The sequence below is a fragment of the Nerophis ophidion genome, linkage group LG08 (assembly GCF_033978795.1).
Source record: "Nerophis ophidion isolate RoL-2023_Sa linkage group LG08, RoL_Noph_v1.0, whole genome shotgun sequence".
Classification (NCBI taxonomy): domain Eukaryota; kingdom Metazoa; phylum Chordata; class Actinopteri; order Syngnathiformes; family Syngnathidae; genus Nerophis; species Nerophis ophidion.
In genome coordinates, this window is record NC_084618.1 from 64,274,392 (window position 1) to 64,296,666 (window position 22,275).

Genomic DNA, 22,275 nt, shown 5'->3' on the forward strand with positions numbered 1-22,275 from the left:
TGGGATGGTTTCTTGCTGGCTCTCCTGTGGGCGGGACTCTCGCTGCTGTGTTGGATCCGCTTTGGACTGGACTTTCGCGGTCTGTGTTGGATCCACTATGGATTGAACTTTCACAGTATCATGTTAGACCCGCTCGATATCCATTGCTTTTCGGTCCTCTAGGGGTGGTCCATATGTGGTCCTCTCCAAGGTTCTCATAGTCATCATCGTCACCGACGTCCCACTGGGTGTGAGTTTTCCTTGCCCCTATGTGGGCTCTACCGAGGATGTCGTAGTGGTTTGTGTTGTGGTTTGTGCAGCCCTTTGAGACACTAGTGATTTAGGGCTGCATAAGTAAACATTGATTGATTGATTGATTGATTGATTTAATCCTACCCCTTTTCCTTTACATAACAGTTGCTAAAACGTTTGTTCACTTCCTGTTCTCAATATATATTCACAATATACTCCATAAGAAATAACAATAACAATAAATAAATAAATACATAATAATTAGTGAAGTAATTTATATTTCATATGGTGAGATGAGGGGCAGCACGGTGGAAGAGGGGTTAGTGCGTCTGCCTCACAATACGAAGGTCCTGAGTAGTCCTGGGTTCAATCCCAGGCTCGGGCTCTTTCTGTGTGGAGTTTGCATGTTCTCCCCGTGACTGCGTGAGTTCCCTCCGGGTACTCCGGCTTCCTCCCACTTCCAAAGACATGCACCTGGGGATAGGTTGATTGGCAACACTAAATTGGCCCTAGTGTGTGAATGTGAGTGTGAATGCTGTCTGTCTATCTGTGTTGGCCCTTCGATGAGGTGGATACTTGTCCAGGGTGTACGCCGCTTTCCGCCCGATTGTAGCTGAGATAGGCACCAGCGCCCCCCGCGACCCCAAAGGGAATAAGCGGTAGGAAATGGATGGATGGATGGTGAGATGAGTAAGATTATCTTGAAAATGAATGGAGGGATGAAATAAATCCAGAATGTTAATCATGGGTCGTCTCCTTTGCACTTTGTAAACACTTTACGTTTGAAGAGTTTCTTGAAGTGGATCATATTGGTACATTGTTTGATTTCTATGCGTAATCCATTCTATAATGTAATTAGGCATACTGATATACTGAAGATCTTAAGTGCTGTTCGTGCGTTCTGTCATGTTCGCTGGTCTAGATCATGTTTTGTTTAGTTATATTCTGTTAGTTTTGGACTCCTTTAGTTCCTGTTTGTGGACCTCCCCGAGTTTGTTTTGGTTGCCATGGTTGCTAATTATGTTCACCTGTCTCTGATTAGTGTTCGGCCGCTCACCTGCTACCCGAGCACTAATCAGAGGCATTATTTGAGCCTGCCAGTGCCGGTCAGTCGGCCAGGCGTCATTGTTTCATACAATGCCATAGTTTATGCTGCTTGTTCACTTCATGCCGTGTCCACGTGAGTTTTATTTGCTTCATTCAACCCTGCTACGTAAGTTGTTTGTTTCATGCCAAAGTTATCGCATTTTTCGGAGTATAAGTCGCTCCGGAGTATAAGTTGCACCTGCCGAAAATGCATAGCAAAGAAGGAAAAAACATTTATACGTCGCACTGAAGTATAAGTCAAATTTTTTTGGGAAAATGTATTTGATAAAAGCCAACACCAAGAATATACATTTGAAAGGCAATTTAAAATAAAAAAAGAATAGTGAACAACAGGCTGAATAAGTGTACGTTATATGACGCATAAATAACCAACAGAGAAGGTGCCTGGTATGTTAACGTAACATATTATGGTAAGAGTCATTCAAATAACTATAACATATAGAACATGCTATACGTTTACCAAAAAATCTGTCACTCCTAATCGCTAAATCCCATGAAATCTTATACGTCTAGTCTCTTACGTGAATGAGCTAAATACTATTATTTGATATTTTACGGTAATGTGTTAATAATTTCACATGTAAGTCACTCCTGAGTATAAGTTGCACCCCTGGCCTAACTATGAAAAAAATGCGATTTATAGTCCGAAAAATACGGTACGTGTTTATTTCTTGTCCATAGTCCATGCTAATAGTAGCATTAGCTTCAAGTGCGACTTGTTTCCCGTTTCTTGTACTACTTTGATATTTTGTGCAATAAATAATGTTCCAACATGCACGCCATGAGATGGGAGGTTGTGTGTGGGGTTAGTGAGTCCCAACTAACGTCTATAAAATGCACACAAAGAACCGTTTGCACCTTCTCTTGTGACTGGCGGGCGGTCAGCGCCATAAAGCTGAGCAGGTCCCTGGGTAAATGGGGCGCGGACAACAAACAGGACAGACTAAGTTCAACAGCCCAGTAAGGCAATTAGTCTAGGAGAAGGATCTCTGATATAAAATACCCCTTCCAACCCGCACCAAGCCAGCGTGGAAGGTGTAGGCTAATAACCAGCATGAAAAGTACGCCAAATGGCAGAAACATGCTGAGGCTTTCGTCCAGCAGTGGACTGACAGCGGCTGACAATGATGCACGCCATGTCCAGAGTGGTCCGTTTGCATTTCGGGATGCGACACCCATCCCCCCCCCCCCCCCCCCCGTCATGACACGTACAAATATTTTGGATTACATTTTTCTCTCAGATTATATTTTTCCTCTTTTGTTGAGAAACAAATTGTTGAGATTGTTTTTCTTTATTCAAAAATAGAACGAGCACATTCTGAAATTGTACAAATCATAATGTTGTTGGTTTTTTTAAGCTTAAATGTTGCGGTTAATAGCATTCCATCTCTATTTGTCATTATTTATATTTTCTGGATACATTACTGTATGTGATAATGTTTATCCGTCAACCCATTGGTGTTAAGTTTCAATCCATCAAGATAAAAAAAAAAAATTATAACAAAATCAAATTACAGTATGTTATTTATGTAGTTTGATCATTTTCCTCGACTAATGTACTAACATGCTGTGGTTTATTTTTGTACATATGTAGCATCATCTACAACGATACAATTGCTATTGCGACATCAAGTGGACACATTTAAAACAGCTGTTTCTTTTATTCATAAATATCAGGTGAATTTTTATTCTTAAAAAAACTCATCCCGCAGGCCGGATAAAACATGTTCACGGGCCTGATCCGGCCCTCGGGCCGTATGTTTGACACCCCTGGTAAAGGGGATTGATATATGATTTCTTGTGCGCGTTACGATCAAATAAACGTCGCTGTTGGACTCAGGAAACAGTTAAATAAATGACAGACACTAATTTTCAGACCGATCCTTCACTAGCGCTTCCGGGATCAAATCATCCCGTCGTCGTTTCCCTGACGGCTAACAATCCTGCAACGGGTGGAAAAACGGCAAGATAAAAAACTCCCAGGAGTGCATTACCAGGCAGGGAGGAGTCGAGGTGTCACCAGCGTTGCTCCTGGGTGTCTGCGCCCAATCTCCGAGGCCTCTGATTAAAGAATGATTTATAGGGAGCCGGTCGGAGGGCCCCCCCTCAGCAATCCGTCTAGTGAATGAGATTGTTCCTCACAAGAGGGCGGGTAAATCAAACCTCCAGGCGAGTAAGTCCGCGCAGCTCACAGATGGTAGTCTGTGATTAAATGGTATAATCACCTCTGCTGAGTGTGCAGCTTGCAGTGTTTTCAGCTTGTTTTTTTTTCCATCAGGGACATTGATTTGCTAAATCAGTTTACAGGGCATATGTCTTGTTTGTACCTACGACAGACTACACAGGCCCCGTGGTGTTTTGTTTAAATGAAACAGAGTGATGAGGAACCACCCTCTTTAGTGTTGAGTAACAGTGAGTTACGGTTAGGTTAAATGGTAATCTTACACAGAAAGGGCTTCTTGCAATCCTACACAAGTTTCAATTATGGGCAAAGAGAAAGACAAGAGTCCAATAAAGTTATAACTCTTCACAAATTGTATGCAAAAAAAAGTTGCATGTCTACACAAGTTGTAAGTGTACACAAAAAACAGCTCGGTTGGTAGAGCGGCCGTTCCAGCAATTTGAGGGTTGCAGGTTCAATTCCCGCTTCCGCCATCCTAGTCACTGCCGTTGTGTCCTTGGGCAAGACACTTTACCCACCTGCTCCCAGTGCCACTCACACTGGTTTAAATGTAACTTAGGTAATGGGTTTCACTATGTAAAGCGCTTTGAGTCACTAGAGAAAAGCGCTATATAAATATAATACACTTCACTTCACTTCACCTGCAATGTACGCCAAAAAGTTGTAACATTGTATGTAAAAAGTTCTAACAATGGCAACATTTTTTGAATTCTAAGCAAGTTTTAATTGTATGCAAAAAAAGTTGCATGTCTACACAAGTTGTAATTGTACACAAGAAATTGTGACATTTTCAAAAAAGTTATAATTCTACAAAAGTTGTAAATGTACGTAAAAAAAGTTACTATTACACACAAGTTGTACGTAAAATTTTAGTAAAAAGTTATAATTCTACACAATGTGTAATTGTACTCAAGAACGTTGTGACAGTGCAGATAAAGTTGTAATTCTACACAAGTTGTAAATGCACTCCAAAATATTGTAACAATGGGAACATTTTTTTGAATTCTAAGCAAGTTGTAACTGTACGCCAAAAAGTTGTAACACTGCAAAACAAAGTCGGAATTCTACACAAAAAAGTTGTAACACTGCCTAAAAAGTTGGAATTCTACACAACACAGAAGTACGCGGTACAAGTACGCAGCACTAGTCGTAAATCAGTCAAAAAAGTTATAATTCTACACCTGCAATGTACGCCAAAAAGTTGTAACATTGTATGTAAAAAGTTCTAACAATGGCAACATTTTTTCAATTCTAAGCAAGTTTTAATTGTATGCAAAAAAGTTGCATGTCTACACAAGTTGTAATTGTACACAAAAAATTATGACATTTTCAAAAAAGTTTTAATTCTACAAAAGTTGTAAATGTACGTAAAAAAAAGTTACAATTTTACACAAGTTGTACGTAAAAAGTTATAATTGTACAAAATGTGTAATTGTACTCAAAAACGTTGTGACAGTGCCGATAAAGTTGTAACTCTACACAAGTTGTAAATAAACTCCAAAATGTTGTAACAATGGGAAATTTTTTTGAATTCTAAGCAAGTTGTAACTGTACGCCAAAAAGTTGTAACACTGCAAAACAAAGTTGGAATTCTACACAAAAAAGTTGTAACACTGCCTAAAAAGTTGGAATTCTACACAACACAGAAGTACGCGGTACAAGTACGCAGTACGAGTCGTAAATCAGTCAAAAAAGTTGTAGTTCTACACCTGCAATGTACGCCAAAAAGTTGTAACATTGTATATAAAAAGTTCTAACAATGGCAACATTTTTTCAATTCTAAGCAAGTTTTAATTGTATGCAAAAAAAGTTCCATGTCTACACAAGTTGTAACTGTACACAAAAAATTATGACATTTTCAAAAAAGTTTTAATTCTACAAAAGTTGTAAATGTACGTAAAAAAAGTTACAATTTTACACAAGTTGTACGTAAAATGTACGTAAAAAAAGTTACAATTTTACACCAGTTGTACGTAAAATGTACGTAAAAAGTTATAATTCTACAAAATGTGTAATTGTACTCAAAAACGTTGTGACAGTGCCGATAAAGTTGTAATTCTACACAAGTTGTAAATGCACTCCAAAATGTTGTAACAATGGGAAATTTTTTTGAATTTTAAGCAAGTTCTAACTGTACGCCAAAAAGTTGCAACACTGCGAAAAAAGTTGGAATTCTACACAAAAAAGTTGTAACACTGCCTAAAAAGTTGGAATTCTACACAACACAGAAGTACGCGGTACAAGTACGCAGTACTCGTCGTAAATCAGTCCAAAAAAGTTATAATTCTACACCTGCAATGTACGCCAAAAAGTTGTAACATTGTATGTAAAAAGTTCTAACCATGGCAACATTTTTTCAATTTTAAGCAAGTTTTAATTGTACACAAAAATGTTTTAACACTCCAAAAAAGTTGGAATTCTACACAAAAAAAAGATGTAACAATGCCTAAAAAGTTGGACTTCTACACAACACAGAAGTCGTAGTACAACTATGCAGTACTAGTCGAAAATCAGTCAAAAAAGTTGTAATTCTACACGTACAATGTACGCCAAAAAGTTGTAACATTTTATGTAAAAAGTTCTAACAACGGCAACATTTTTTGAATTCTAAGCAAGTTTTAAAGGCCTACTGAAACCCACTACTACCCACCACGCAGTCTGATAGTTTATATATCAATGATGAATTATTAACATTGCAACACATGCCAATACGGCCTTTTTAGTTTACTAAATTACAATTTTAAATTTCACTTGGAGTTTTGTCTTGGAAACGTCGTGTAATGATGACGTGTACGCAAGACGTCACAGGTTTTTAGGAAGTACGAGCGCTACACACACACACAGCTAAAAGTCGTCTGCTTTAACGGCATAATTACACAGTATTTTGGAGATCTGTGTCGCTGAATCTTTTGCAATTTGTTTAATTAATATTGGAGAAGTCAAAGTGGAACAATGGAGTTGGTAAGCTTTAGCCTTTAACCACACAAACACACGGTGGTTCCTTGTTTAAAATTCACGGAGGTGAAACTTTCCTATGGATCGCAGTGAACATGGACCCCGACTACATGTCAACCAGCAGGTTTCGGTGAGAAAATTGTGGTTAAAAAGTCGCCACATACCGGATATCAGCTGAGTTTGTGCCTCCCGTGGACGTACACTTCCGACTATCAGGTACTGTTAAACTCACTAAAACACTAGCAACACAATAGAAAGATGAGGGATTTCCCAGAATTATCCTAGTAAATGTCTCTAAAAACATATGAATCCATTTCAATGCAACGCGATTGCAATTGCGTTTTTTTTTTTTTTTAGTCCGTAGCTATCAATATCCTCAAACACAAATATTTCATCCTCGCTGAAATTAAAGGGGAAATTGTTGTTTTCTCGGTCGGAATTGCTCTTTTTGTTGGAGGTTCCCATTAAAATCAATGTGAATATATGAGGAGCCATCAACATGTGACATCATCGTCTGCGACTTCCGGTAGAGGCAGGGCTTTTCTCCAGTTGTGAACTTTATCGTGGATGTTCTCTACTAAATCCTTTCAGCAAAAATATGGCAATATCGCAAAATGATCAAGTACGACACATAAAATGGACCTGCTATCCCCGTTTAAATAAGAACGTCTCATTTCAGTAGGCCTTTAATTGTACACCAAAAAGTTGTATCACTGCAAAAAAGTTGGAATTCTACACAAAAAACTTGTAACAATGCTTAAAAAGTTGGAATTCTACACAACACAGAAGTCGCAGTACATGTACACAGTACTAGTCGTAAATCAGTCAAAAAGGTACGTACGCCAAATAGTTCTAACATTGTATGCAAAAAGTTGTAACTTTGCCAAAAAAGTTGTAATTCCACACAAGTTGTAATTGTACGCAATAAATGTTGTGAATCAGACAAAACATTGTTGTAATCGTAGGTAAAAGAGATTACGCTGCCAAAAATGGGATTTTAACACAAAGTGTAATTGTACACAAACAGTTGTAACAGTGACAAAAAGGTGTTGTAATTGTATGCAGTACAAGTTGTAAATCAGCCAAAAAAGTTGTAATTCGACAGTGTATGTACGCCAACAAGTTGGAACCCTGCCAAGAAAGTTGTAATTCTACACACGTTGTAGTTGTACTTCAAAAAGTTGTAACACTGACAAAAAAGTTGTAAATCTACACCAAGTTGTAATTGTACACCAAAAAATGGAGCGTTACCAAAAATGTTGTCAATCTACACAAGTTGTAATTGTACACAAAAAAATTGTAAAATTACCAAAATTGTTGTCAATCGACACCAGTTGTAATTGTGCGCAAAAAAGTTGTAACACTGACAAAAAGGTGTTGTAATTGTATGCAGTACAAGTTGTAAATCAGCCAAAAAAGTTGTAATTCCACAGTGTATGTACGCCAAAAAGTTGGAACACTGCCAAGAAAGTTGTAATTCTACACACGTTGTAGTTGTACTTCAAAAAATTCTAAATCTACACCAAGTTGTGATTGTACACAAAAAAATGGAGCATTACCAAAAATGTTGTCAATCTACACAAGTTGTAATTGTACAGAAAAAAATTGTAACATTACCAAAATTGTTGTCAATCGACACCAGTTGGAATTGTGTGCAAAAAAGTTGTAACATTGCCCAAAAAGTTGTACTCCGACACTAGGTGTAATTGTACGCAGTAAAAGTCGTAAATAAGCCCAAAAAGTTGTAATTTTACACAAGAAGTAATTGTACCCAAAAAAATGTTGTCTTTGCCAAAAAATGTTGTAATTCGACACAAATTGTGATTGTATGCAAAAAAGTTGCAACACTGCCAAAAAAGGTTTTAATTCTACTAGCTCTAGAAGCTCTTCATTCTTACTATACTTAATGTCACCAGATTTTGAGCAAAGGAATGCCTTCCAGTCAAGTAAAACATTCAAAAGCGTGCTTTGATTATATTGGAACACAAATATTAAGGTATTTTCTTTAGCAAATTTTAAAAAGGTAAGCGAGTAATAACCGACAGGGTTCATACACCTTTACCATGGCCAAATTCAAGTACTTCTTCAGGACTTTCAAGGTAAATTTTCCAGTTTTTCCAGTACCCTTCAAAAGGCGAAAACCAGTGTGAATCAATCCATAGTCCTACCGCAACACTGAATCAAACACAGAACACCCCTAAACTGTGCTATGACCATCGCTAAAATGAGTGTAAGTGAGGGTGATATGGATCAAAACTCATATCCGACAACGTTTAGCTAATAAATTAACCAATAAATGGAAATAATCCGTTGACGTAAGTAAATATCTCCACCATGTCTTGATTTAAAATTTTGGGGAAAATGTCCCCTAAATACACCAACTTAAAAGGTGTTTTCAGATAAGAAAAAAAAAAATCCTTGAAGATAATACAAGAAAAGTCAAGTATAATCTCCAATCATTTTTTAAAAAACATTTAGCTCTGCTAAATTTTTCTAGCTAACATGTGAAATAAAGTGCCCTGGTTTGAGAAAACCTCTTTAAACGTCGGCAGCAACATACAAAAAAAAAAAAAAAAGACCGTTTTTATAGGTAAACATAATTATAGGACATACACACAAAGTTTAGCCAGGAACATGGACGTACCAAGTGCTCCATGGTGCTGTGTGACAGGCTGTGTTCTGAAAATTTCTTTTAAATTCTAGTTACTCATTACTGTACCAACAACAATGTTCAATTACTAACCAAACTACTTTTTAACAAATTTAATTAATTACCAGGGAAAGTAGGGCTTCACGGTGGAAGAGGGGTTAGTGCGTCTGCCTCACAATACGAAGGTCCTGCAGTCCTGGGTTCAAATCCAAGCTCGGGATCTTTCTGTGTGGAGTTTGCATGTCCTCCCCGTGAATGCGTGGGTTCCCTCCGGGTACTCCGGCTTCCTCCCACTTCCAAAGACATGCACCTGGGGATAGGTTGATTGGCAACACTAAATTGGCCCTAGTCTTTGAATGTGAGTGTGAAAGTTGTCTGTCTATCTGTGTTGGCCCTGCGATGAGGTGGCGACTTGTCCAGGGTGTATCCCGCCTTCCGCCCGATTGTAGCTGAGATAGGCGCCAGCGCCCCCCGCGACCCCAAAAAGGAATAAGCGGTAGAAAATGGATGGATGGACCAGGGAAAGTGATTGTGTTAATTAAAACATAAACTTCGAATACCTAGCATAAAGACAATATAACATACATCCATAAACGTGGGTGCAAATGCAAAAGTGCAATATATTTATCTGTACAGTAATCTATATATTTATATCTGCACCTTATTGATTTTTTATCATGCGCTAATCAACCAAATTTCATTCTTATCTGTATTGTATAGTTCAAATTTGAATGACAACAAAAAGGAAGTCTAGTCCAAGTCTAATAATGCAGTTGAAATATGGTTCCTATGGATGGCTATATATGACAGCAGCGAGTGAGCAACACTTCCACGTCAATCACAGCCCAATTTTTTAATGGTTATGGTTCAAATGTATTTCAAACATGCTTGCTATACACATGGGCGAAGGTTGTACTGAAATTTGATTAAATTTGGATGGATTTATTTTAGAACCAAAATGTGATGAAAGGGTTGAAATTCCCTTTCACATACGATTCTGCCATTAAATTTGTTGCCCCGTACAACACTGATATATGTATGTACATATATATGTATATATATATGTATGTATGTATGTATGTATATATATATATATATATATATATATATATATATGTATATATATATATATATATATATATATATGTGTATATCCATCTATCCGTCTATCTATATGGATGGATGGATAGATAGACATATACACACACACACACACACACACACACACACACACACACACATATATATATATATATATATATATATATATATATATATATATATATATGTATATATATATATATATATCAGGGGTGGGCAAATTAATGCGTTAATTAGGAGTTAACTCATCAATCAATTAACGCCGACAATTATTTTATCGCACATTTGCGTATGTTGTTTACATGCTTTTATTTTGTTAACGCCTTTTCATAACAAGATGGCGTCGCCCGGCGTCGAGGGGCTCTTGGTAAAGATGGAACATTTGGCAAAAATACCGGAATATTCTGCAAATTTCATGGCTGGCTTACAGCGTGGTCACTCCGGTATCACTTACGACCGCCAGACAATTCTGAATGTGGATAGATCGGGCCGTTTTGGACTGAATGACGCGTGCTTGCTAGACCGGCTAGCTAGCATGGGCATACTTTGTCGGCTACATCCAGCGGCCTGTGAAGCAGCGGAGTATATGTGTTGTCTTTCTATTTATGAATAATGCAGACGAGGAGTGTTGGCTGAGTTCTTAACATTTACTTTCAGAGCGTGCATATCACAACATACAAGATGGCGACACAATCATCAGGAAATTTCCTGATGATTGAGGGAACCCCTCATCAAACAGTTCTGTAGAGATGAAGTAGTCTTGTAATTTTTCCCACACCTACATATATACATATATATATATATATATATATATATATATATGACCTAAAAGCCATATATATATATATATATATATATATATATATATGTATGTATGTATATGTATATATATATATATATATATGTATACACACATACATACATACTGTATGTATATATGTATATGTATAGTGGTGTCCCGATACCAATATTTTGGTACCGGTATGAAAAAGTTATTTCGTTAATTTTCGGTACTTTTCTAAATAAAGGGTACCACACAAAATTGCATTATTGGCTTTATTTTAACAACAAATCTTACGGTACATTAAACATATGTTTCTTAATGCAAATTTACAAGCGGACCGGTACTTTTCAGAGGCGGTATTGTACCGAAAATTATTCATTAGTATTGCGGTACTATACTATATAAATTATGTATATATGTATTTGTATTTGTATATGTATGTGTATATATGTAGATATAAATGTGTATATATACAATGTGTGTATATAGGTATTTATGTGTGTATATACATATATATGTCCATATACATATAGGCATATATGTGTATATATGTATGTATTAATCAAATAAATGCATACATACATGTGTGTATATATGCGCATACACACACACACACACACACACACACACACACACACACACACACACACACATATATATATATATATACATATAAATGCATGAGTGGTTAATGTAGATTTTTTTTAACTATACACAAATATGTGTTTCTATTGGAAATATGTTTTATAATTACTGAATTCAGTATTTACAGATGCTTTATTATTGCCTTTTAGTTTGTAGCTATTATAAGTGTTCCCATATTTTCTATTGTGCAGAAAAAGTGCATTCAGCCATAGTGGAAAGAATATATACTCTGTGTCTTTTTCTTCATATTGCTGTTTGTCTAGTGCAGAATTTAAAGATCCCCTTTTTCTTGCTGACCACAGTGCCTGCAGCGCCGCTCATTTGTCAGCACTAAAGTGAGGCCTGAGGTGGTGGAGGTTGGGGATTAGGGGGCTAAGTGTCACCTCTCTTCATACAGATGATGTGCACAACTTCACCTTAAAGATGGATGAGGCTTCACTTCTGTGCAGAAACAATGCATGCCCACTTCTCAAAGAGCACACCATCCAAAATGCTTTATAATTGAGTGCCATTGCTAACCCAGAAAGGACTGTAGGCTGCATGGAGGACATTTATTAGATCTTGATATAACAATTTCAAAGTCCAGATTCTTCTTCCTCCCAGTGACTGTATACATATCCAACAAGAAGAAACCCAATCCTATTTAGTGAGGTTTAAATTGGTAATTGTGTATTATGACTGTTCTTTTGCTTACTTCATCCCACAACTCTTACAATAGCGCAATCTAGTGGTGGAATAAGGACAACACAATCATGTTCAAAAAGTGATGCCTTCAAAAACACTAGAATGTGGGAATTTATTTACTCTTATAAAGGCAGATACATACACAACATTAGCTACCCCTTTGTCTATTTATAATCACTTTTTTTTACAGTCGCTAGAACACATTTCCAAATGCTTAGGTCACTTTTTCAAAACTCTTCACACAGTGAGCACAACAGAAGTATACATGTACTAAACTGGGATCAATTATCATTGCTTCGGCACAAAATGCATTCAATGACTACATCTTTCAAATAACATTAATTATTTTCTCACCTCGACACAACAACCGCCAAAACTCTGCGTACTTACAGAACAATTTGCACATGCTTACAGTACATACAATTTTCAAAACTGTTAAAGTTTAAGTACCAATGATTGTCACATACACACTAGGTGTGGCTAAATTTGTCCTCTGCATTCGACCCATCCCCTTGTTGAACCCCCTGGGAGTTGAGGGGAGCAGTGAGCAGCAGCGGTGCCGCACCCGGGAATCATTTTTGGTGATTTAACCCCCAATTCCAACCCTTGATGCTGAGTGCCAAGCAGGGAGGTAATAGGTCCCATTTTTTATAGTCTTTGGTATGACTCGGCCGGGGTTTGAACTCCCAACCTACCGATCTCAGGGCAGACACTCTAACCACTAGGCCACTGAGTAGGCTAACTTAAGTTCAAAACAATAACATAAAACTTGAATGAGACAGTAGTTTGCTACAATTCTATTTTAATATTTTAATGATAGGTTGATTGGCAACACTAAATTGGCCCTAGTGTGTGAATGTGAGTGTGAATGTTGTCTGTCTATCTGTGTTGGCCCTGTGATGTGGTGGCGACTTGTCCAGGGTGTACTCCGCCTTCCGCCCGAATGCAGCTGAGATAGGCTCCAGTGGCTCCCGCGACTCCAAAAAGGGATAAGCGGTAGTAAATGGATGGATGGATGTGAATGTTGTCTGTCTATCTGCGATGACCCTGTGATGAGGTAGCGACTTGTCCAGGATGTACCCAGCCTTCCGCCCGAATGCAGCCGAGATAGGCACCAACACCCCCCCGCATACTTGCCAACCTTGAGACCTCCGATTTCGGGAGGTGGGGGGTGGGGCGGGGTCTGTGGTTGGGGGAGGGGCGTGGTTGGGGGCTTGGTTGAGAGTCAAGTATTTCATATATATATATATATATTAGGGGTGGGCCAATTAATGCGTTAATTATGAGTTAACTCATCAATCTATTAACGCCGACAATTATTTTATCAAACATTCGCGTATGTCGTTTACATGCTTTTATTTTGTGAACGCCTTTTCTTAACAAGATGGCGTCGCCCGGCGTCGAGGGGCTCTTGGTAAAGATGGAACATTTGGCAAAAATACCGGACAATTCTGCAAATTTCATGGCTGGCTTACAGCGTGGTCACTCCGGGATCACTTACGGCCGCCAAACAATTCTGAATGTGGATAGATCGGGCCGTTTTGGACTGAATGACGCATGCTTGCTAGACCGGCTAGCTAGCATGGGAATACTTTGCCGGCTACATCCAGCGGCCTGTGAAGCAGCGGAGTATATGTGTTGTCTTTCTATTTATGAATAATGCAGACGAGGAGTGTTGGCTGAGTTCTTAACGTTTACTTTCAGAGCGTGCATATCACAACATACAAGATGCCGTCATGGCGACACAACCTATACCGGGCTACCGCGCATGCTCGTCACTCCTGTTGCATGCAGGGTAGGGTAGTTCTTTCATTCCCTGGCTCATAACATCACAATATAGTACCATGTATATGCGTTCAGTTTATCAAAGCACCAAGCAAACAATCGGAAAATTCCAATCATATCAATTCCTAGATATGGTCATAATTATTTTAAGTGCACTACGCAGAATAAACACAACATTATTAATATTGCTAATACGGATAATTTGATCAAAAATTCCCTAAAACAGCCCACTACCTATAATATAGGTTTTTTAAACATAAGATCCCTGATAAAAAAAATGTTTCTGCTGTTACCTCAGAAATTGCCTGTTCAGATGTTATGATTGTGGCTCAGAGATTTGTATGTAGATTATATTTATTTTCCATAACAAACAGGATAACTTAAATACCCTGGCAGTGGCAATAAGCTTAAATGTTTGTATTTACATTTTTTGAGTTGATTTTCATAAAATATGCTATTTAACTGCTACTGTTTAACAAGGACTGATTTAAATTGTGTTTGCACAACAAATGTTTTGGCGCTTTTGTTCATGTGGGGGAATATTCCAATAAAGGTGCACTACACACTACTTTTGAATTCATTATTGGGCTTTGCGTATAAAATGCAGTTAATCGCGATTAATCAGAGAAATAGTGCAATTAACTTCGATTAAAATGTTTAATCGTTGCCCAGCCCTAATATATATATATATATATATATATATATAAATAAAATAAATACTTAAATTTCAGTGTTCATTTATTTATACATATATACACATAACACTCATCTACTCACTGCTGAGTTAAGGGTTGAATTGTCCATCCTTGTTCTATTCGCTGTCACTATTTTTATAACCATATGCATGTACAGTAGATGGCAGTATCGTCCTGTTTAATAATGTCACAACATTGCCGTTTACGGCAGACGAATTGCTTTACGGAAGACAAAAACGTGACTGCTGTTGTTGTGTGTTGTTACCGCGCTGGGAGGTCGTTAATGATACTGCCTAACAATAAACCCACATAAGAAACCAAGAACTCGCCCTCGATCATTCTACAGTTATAACGTCACTGGGCAGACACGCTGTTTATATTGTGGGAAAGCGGACGTGAAAACAGGCTGTCCTCACTCAGGTCCGCATGGAGCTGGAGGGGGTGTGGCCTCCAGCACCGCCTGAATTTCCGGAGATTTTCGGGAGAACATTTTTCCCAGGAGGTTTTTGGGAGGGGCGCTGAATTTTGTCAGTCTCCCGGAAAATCCGGGAAGGTTGGCAAATGTTTCCCCCCGCGACCCCAAAAGGGACAAGTGGTAGAAAATGGACGGATGGATATTCTAAATCGTAAAATTAGATGCTATAAAAGCAATTGGACAATTCCACCAACCACATGATCAAATGTCCCTCCTGGTCGCAATGAATGCTGGATGCCTGGACATATCGGCAGAAGATTGCCAGGGATGGATCAGGCATGCAAGAAGATTCTTTCCTAGGTGTATTGCCCTAGATCAGTGGTCCCCAACCACCGGTATATGGCGCATTTGCTACTGGGCCGCACAGAAACAATAATTAATTTATAATCTTACGCATTTTTCTCCGACTTCATTTTCGCCTGTCCCACTAAACACACCAATAAGCTTATTAATAGATGTATATTACAACTCCTTTGTTATAGTACATGGGACGATGAACGTTAAGGGACATATAAAATGTTAATATGTTGGTTGGTAGCCAAAGGCCATTTTTAGTCCTCTTTTTTCTGCTGTTTTTATCTGCCGTTCCGTGAATAGAATGCATAAATTAAACCGGTCCCTGATGGGGAAAAAGGTTGGGGTACCGGGCTGTGGCCCGATTGGTACCGGGCCGCAGAAGAATTTTTTATTCATTTTTATTTTAAAAAAAAAAAAAAAATATATATATATATATATATATTTTTTTTTTATTATTAAATCAATATAAGAAACACAATATACACTTAGAATTAGTGCACCAACCACAAAAACCTCCCTTTTTCACGACAAAAACGTCCCTTTTTCATGACAAATAAAACAAACAAAAAAAAAGGGTTCCCCCCCACCCCCCGGGACAAATTATTAAGCGTTGACCGGTCCGCGGATACAAAAAGGTTGGGGACCACTGCCCTAGATGACAAAAAATATAATGTGAATGAGAACCTGTGGCTAAATGTAGGGACTGAATAGATTAGCATAACTATTGTATCTGTATCAGTGGACGGTGTGTATACAAATTATTGTATTATGGAATTACTTAGTACAAAATAAATAAAAATGAATTAAAAGACATAAGCATTCTACATCATGTCTGATTAATTTCAGTAACACATATTTTGCTGTGAATTATAAACAGAGATGTTGTCATGATCTGCGACTAGGATCATGTCATATTCTGGTTTTGTTCTGTTTGTATATCACATCCTGTTTGTTTTTTTGTCTTCCTTAGTTCCTGGTGGCACTTCTTGTTTGTTTCCGTTGCCATAGCCACACATTTGTGTCACCTGCATCTTGTTCTTCATGCACACGTGCTCTGTGATTATCTTCTTTATTTAAGCCTACCCTTTTTGTTCATTCAGTTTCGCAGTCTAGTTTCTGTTCGATGCAATAGGTGACATCGCTGATCCCTGATTGTGGTAAAAGACTTTTTGTACTCGTTAGCTTCCACGCTATTCCTCTGTTTATTTCCCTAACTCCCATGCTAGTTCTGTTTGTTTTGTCTTTAGTGCCTTGTGCAAGTGTTTTTGTTCTTAGTCTGTTTTGTTAGCATAAATAAATCATCCTTTCTTACCTTCACGCTGTGTCCATATCCGACTGCATCATTCGAGAGAACGAACCATCGCCACGATGCCAGCCAGCTGTCACAGATGTCCTTGTTTTACACAAGACCACATTGTAAAATGTTACCTGTTGTTAGTGTTTTTTAGGTCATTGTTTTGTGGGGGAAAAAGTGTGTTTGTTCTCTGTCAACCTTTGTTAGTGTTCTGGAAGAATGAGTTGACATGAGACATGTATGAAGTGATTTGGTAGTTTTAGTGCATTTTGAGAGTGAAATGAACTGTGACGAGCTGAAAGTTTGTTTGGAGAGTTTTGAAAAAGTGACTTAAGTATTGGGAAATGTGACCTAGTGTCTGTAAAAAATCTGATAAAAAAAAACTGCTTTTACAAATATATTAATATTGCGTGTTTTAATAAAAGGGTTGCACAATTGCACTGTCTGCATCAGATCAAAAGCCAGTTCTACTAGTTTCGTATTATTCAAGTACATATACTGCAAAACAGTGTTGTTTGAATTATAAATATTAAATCATTATAATTATTTTTTTTGGCTTAATACTCTTTTTTAATGTTTTTTTTTTTTTTTTTTTTTGTGTCTATCATTTACAACCCTTATGTGAGTCAAGCGCACATGTTTTCTTTTTCTTATGCATTCTAACTTTTAAAAACACACTACAAAAAGTCAGCTAACAATTGAGGTAATTGGATTCCCTCTATTCCACCTATAGAGCGCTCTACAAACATCCAGAAACTTCCAGCTTTTTTTAAATATACACACTGTAAGTATATATGTAATGTTGTAGTAAGCACTTTTATAATAACATGCAATATTTACATATTTTGCACGTTTTAAGCGTACACATGCATAATAATTTCACAGTTGCATCACAATGTTCGCTAGAAAAACAACATCGCTACTAATCTTGGTCGACTTCATTGGAGTCAATGACTACTTTGGGACAAATGGGGATCCAAAACATTTTATTTTTGAGCCTGTATTGAAAGACTTTGCACCATAAGTTTTAGAAGCTGTGTGATGAACAGATTCAGCAAGGAGCACTATTGCTAGGGGCTAAACAATAAATACAAACTAAGTACACGATTAAATACCACTTACTGTAAAATGTCGGCTCTCCCTGGGTTGTCGACTGATGGGATATTTCTATATTCTCTTTTAGCAGCATAATAATCATAATCCTCACAAGGCAAGATAAAAGGTGGGAATAAACAAATGTCTTTTTCATGTCTTTCTCGCGATCTCCGAGTCTAAGTTGAATATCAAAGTTGACCGACTTCGGTGAATGATCACACCCTTCTGCTATCCATGTGAGAGGAATGATTTATTATCTAAAATTAAATGTCACCAATTCAGAGGCGATGCAGCATCTTACTATTAACTAATTACATCTCTGTGATCTTGGTTCCACTAATTGTAATTCCTCTGCGTTAGCACTTATAAGAACATTATTGCTAGTACTTGGTTAAAATGCAAGTCACGACACGTAAATGGAATATTGTTGGCAATTTTTTGATGTTTTTATGGAAAGCTTTATGGACACAATCGATGATTCCCCCAAGTACATTATAATTACAAATGCATAAACAAAAAAAAGACATCTGTTTTCTTGTCTTACATAAGGATTATGAATGATTATGAATGGTACGCAAATAAAAAAGTGTGGTTCCACGTTAAAGAATGTTAAAACAAAGTGTGTTTTAAATGGAAATACTATACTGTTCTATACAATAAAAAACAATATACAGAAAGGGCACAACAAATTAAAATATATTCCTACTTAGTACTCATTTAACTTCTACCCTAAAATATTTACACTTTATATATATATATATATATATATATATATATATATGTGTATATGCACATATATACACATATATAATAAATAAATGATAAATGGGTTGTACTTGTATAGCTCTTTTCTACCTTCAAGGTACTCAAAGCGCTTTGACACTACTTCCACATTTACCCATTCACACACATATGCACATATATACACATATATATATATATATATATATATATATATAAATAAATAAATGATAAATGGGTTGTACTTGTATAGCGCTTTTCTACCTTCAAGGTACTCAAAGCGCTTTGACACTACTTCCACATTTACCCATTCACACACACATTCACACACTGATGGCGGAAGCTGCCATGCAAGGCGCCAACCAGCACCCATCAGGAGCAAGGGTGAAGTGTCTTGCTCAGGACACAACGGACGTGACGAGGTTGGTTCTAGGTGGGATTTGAACCAGTGACCCTCGCGTTGCGCACGGCCACTCTCCCACTGCGCCACGCCGTCCCAATATATATATATATAGATGCACATATGCACATATATACACAAACATATACATACATATATATATATATATATATATATATATATATATATATATATATATATATATATATATATATATATATATATATATATATATATATATATATATATATATATATATATATATATATTTATATGACCTAAAAGCCCTAACAACAGGTAGTAGGTAGTAGGTGTTATATTTATTTATCTATGTGTACGTATATATTCATCCATCCATACATTGTATATTTATGTATATATATTTGTATATGTGGATATATATATATATATGTATAAATATGTGCATATATACACAAAACCCAAAACCAGTGAAGTTGGTACGTTGTGTAAATGGTAAATAAAAACAGAATACGATGATTTGCAAATCTTTTTCAACTTATATTAAATTGAATACACTACAAAGACAAGATATATAATGTTCGAACTGAGAAACTTATTTTTGTTTTGCAAATAATCATTGGAATTTTTTGGCAGAAAAAGTTGGCACAGGGGCATTTTTACCACCGTGTTCCATGGCCTTTCCTTTTAACAACAGTCAGTAAAGGTCTGGAAAATAAGGAGACCATTTTTGAAGATTTTCAGTCGGAATTCTTTCCCATTCTTGCTTGATGGACAGCTTAAGTTGTTCAACAGTCCGGGGTCGCCGTTGTCCATTTTTGGCTTCATATTGCGCCACACATTTTCAATGGGAAACAGGACTGTACTTTAGGTAGGCCAGTCTAGTACCCACACTCTTTTACTACAAAGCCACGCTGTTGTAACACATGCAGAATGTGGCTTGAAATAAGCAGGGGCGTCCATTTGGCAACATATGTTAACCCAAAACCTGTATGTACCTTTCAGCATTAATGGTGCGTTCATAGATGTGTAAGTTGCCCATGCTTTGGGCACTAATACACCCCCATACCATCACAGATGATGGCTTTTGAACTTTGCGTCTATAACAGTCCGTATGGTTCTTTTGCTCTTAGGTCCGGAGGACACGACGTCCACAGTTTCCAAAAACAAGTTGAAATGTGGACTCGTCAGACCACAGAACACTTTTCCAATTTGCATCAGTCCATCATAGATGAGCTCAGGCCCAGCGAAGCCGGGGGTGTTTCTGGGTGTTGTTGATAAATGGCTTTTGCTTTGAATAGTAGAGTTTTAACATGGAATTACAGATGTAGTGACAAACTATAGTTACTGACAGTGGTTTTCGGAAGTGTTCCTGAACCCATGTAGTGATATCCTTTACACACTGATGTCCTTTTTTGATGCAGTACTTCCTGAGAGATCGAAGGTCATGGGCATTGCTGCGAATGTGCAGTGATTTCTCCAGATTCTCTGAAACTTTTCATGATATTACGAACCGTAGATGGTGAAATCCCTAAATTCCTTGCAATAGCTTGTTGCGAAATGTTGTTCTTAAACTGTTCGACAATTTGCTCACGCATTTGTACACAAAGTGGTGACCCTCGCCACATCCTTGTTTGTGAATGACTGAGCATTTCATGGAAGCTGCTTTTATACCCAACCATGACACCCACCTGTTCCCAATTAGCCTGTTCAGCCGTTGGATGTTCCAAATAAGTGTTTGATGAGCATTTCATCAGCTTTCTCAGTCTTTTTACCACTTGTGCAGGCTTTTTTGAAACATGTTGCAGGCATCAAATTCCAAATGAGCTATCCATCCCATCCATTTTCTACCGCTTATTCCCTTTTGGGGTCGCGGGGGGTGCTGGCGCCTATCTCAGCTACAATCGGACGGAAGGCGGGGTACACCCTGGACAAGTCGCCACCTCATCGCAGGCCAAATGAGCTAATATTTGCAAAAAAAAAAATCAAAGTTTACCAGTTCGAACAAAAGTATCTTGTCTTTGCAGTCTATTCAGTCAAATATAGGTTGAAAAGGATTTGCAAATCATTGTATTCTGTTTTTATTTACGAGTTACACAACGTGGCAGCTTCACTGGTTTTGTGTTTTGTATATGTATGTGTATATATGAATGTATTAATGTGTATACATGTGTATATATATTCATGTATATATATATCTATATATATATATATATATATCTATATATATATATATAGATATATATATAGATATATATATACTGTATGTATATATGTGTATATGTTTATATACTGTATGTACAAATATGTATATATTCATGTGTATATATTAGGGGTGTAACGGTACACAAAAATGTTGGTTCGGTACGTACCTCGGTTTAGAGGTCACGGTTCGGTTCATATTCGGTACAGTAAGAAAACAACAAAATATAAATTTTTTGGTTATTTATTTACCAGATTTGTAAACAATGGCATAACATACTGTACATATACACACAGAGTCCATTGCCAGGGTTAATGTGGTCAACATACATAAAATAAAAACTAAATAAGATAAGGCTCAGAATGGTTTCTTAACAAAACCTTTCTACATATAAAGTGCTTTTTTTTATTAAATGATTGAGACTTTTATTAGTAGATTGCACAGTACAGTACATACTCCGTACAATTGACCACTAAATGGTAACACCTCAATACGTTTTTCAACTTGTTTAAGTCGGGGTCCACGTTAATAAACGTTAAACTACCTCATGTGGTTGCTCAGATTAAATAAATTGTCAAAACTTTTCTTCTACATATAAAAAGTGCAACATTAAACAGTTTCAAGTCAACTCAGCCTCAGATTAACTTTTCTTCCCCCCCCCCCAGCCTGGCTAACTTGGCAGTAAGAGGATATATGGGCTCATTGGTTTTCCACCATATAAGTGGGTCAAAATCTAGTTTTTAATGCAATACGGACTTAAATCTGCAGCTTTAAAAACATTTGTTATTGCTTTAGCCCTGCCTGACTCGCCGAGGAGAGGCTGCTTGAATGCCGTGGTGACGCTTCAAATGGGTTAGCATCTTTTATGAGAGTAGCGTAAGTGTGTGTGTGTGGCCCTTTAATATGTGACAGCATGTGCGGTGAGTGTGTGGGCGAGCGAGGTGAGGGAGCGGTAGGTGTGTGTGGGGAGTG

At 37.3% G+C, this 22,275-nt stretch overlaps 1 protein-coding gene across 1 annotated transcript in view; it reads left to right on the forward strand.

Annotated features, from left to right (window-relative positions):
* lrrc4bb (leucine rich repeat containing 4Bb) overlaps positions 1–22,275 on the forward strand; it is a 136,444-nt gene that overhangs the window by 83,606 nt on the left and 30,563 nt on the right. The gene's annotated exons all lie outside the window — the stretch shown is intronic.